Genomic DNA, 1570 nt, shown 5'->3' with positions numbered 1-1570 from the left:
TCATTTTTTTTTTTTGTGTGGGGGGGGGGTGGGGGGTGGGGATCAATAGATGATCCACCAAATTTTCCTTTTTTGTTGGTAAGGAAATTCATTCAACTAAAAGGAAGTTAGCTACAAATTTTAATTTTCTAGGAAATATTTTTCCTAGAGAACCTATTTAGAATTTGCAATGTGCATTCCTGCAAAAAGGAAGATCCCAATGCTTCTGGATTACTCATCTAAAGTTATTCCCACTTATTATTCCTAGGAATCTTCATTCAGAATTCTCTCTCCCTCACTTGTAGATCTCAGGTTAGGGGACAGATAACCTTAGATGTAATTCTGAATGCTCTCTCTTAAGGTTAGGGGACATGAGTTAATGCTGGGGGTAGTTTAGATGGCTCTGAAATTTTGGCAACCTCTCAGTAGCTGACATAATAGGGTTATTAGAGAGGAACAGGAGCAGCTGCAAGGCAGGAGCAGTGATTCTGGGCCAGTCTAGAACAAAAGAAGAGAAGAATCATTCCATGAGGAAGGGAAATGAAGGAGGAGAAAGAAAGCTCAATTGTGACTGAATTTTTTTATCCATTTCTATTCAAGTACTGCAACAGCAATGACAGCACAAAACAAATGCGGCCATGTGTTCCGGTTTGGTTAGAATTGAAGTGAAGTGAAATAAAATTAGAACAAAAATAAAATGGAAAGTTTATCAGTACCGACGACAATAATCGTGTAACTAAGCAACATATAAAATATGTCAAGCAGACTTTATCGAGTCATTGAAAAAATTTCATTAATATTTCGGACGGTCATGAAAAATTTAATTAGTTTAGTATGTTTTTAAGTTGCACAATTATTTCAAAAGCTTTGTATTTTGTTCAATGTTTTAATTTAATTCTCTTCATCTTATGCCAAATGAGGCCTTGGTAAGGTGTTATCTAGTGAAGAACATTGACTCCCCCATAGTTGCAGCAATTTGGGAGGAGGAACATCTAAAGGAGATTTTTTTTTTTTTTGGTAATGTTCTTTTATACCATATCTGGGTGTCCAAGGTGTTTGGAGAGAAACTGATCTTGTTTCAGCCATGGTGAGACCCCATTTGAGGAATTGAATGTTGTTAGGGAATTCCCTGATGTCTTTCTAGATGATCTAACCCGGCTTCCACCTGACAGGGAGTTAGAGTTTGCCATTGATTTGGTTCCCAGAGTGGCATCAGTGTCTAAAGCTCCATACAGAATGGCACCACCCGAATTAAAGGAGTTACAGACTCATTTGCAGGATTTGTTAGAGAAAGGGTTCATACGCCCAAATGTTTCTCTTGGGGTGCCCTAGTTCTATTTGTCAAGAAAAAAGATTGGGAATTTGCGTATGTACATCGATTACCGAGAATTGGATCAGTTGAATCGACTTATCAAACACAAACATAGTCTCTAGACTCTCTCCTTATTTAAAAAAAAAAAATTAAAAAAAAATAAAGCACCAAAGATGAGAGAACCAACGTTTGAAATGGGAGGGAATGGACCCAATGAGTGTATTTATAGAAAAAAGTAGAGAAGGTGAGTACACCTCAGGGTTCAGTCTCTCTTTGAAA

Source organism: Macadamia integrifolia, chromosome 13, assembly GCF_013358625.1.
Source record: "Macadamia integrifolia cultivar HAES 741 chromosome 13, SCU_Mint_v3, whole genome shotgun sequence".
In the NCBI taxonomy this organism is placed as follows: Eukaryota; Viridiplantae; Streptophyta; class Magnoliopsida; order Proteales; family Proteaceae; genus Macadamia; species Macadamia integrifolia.
The sequence above is the reverse complement of the archived record's forward strand: the minus strand, read 5'-3'. Positions refer to the sequence as shown.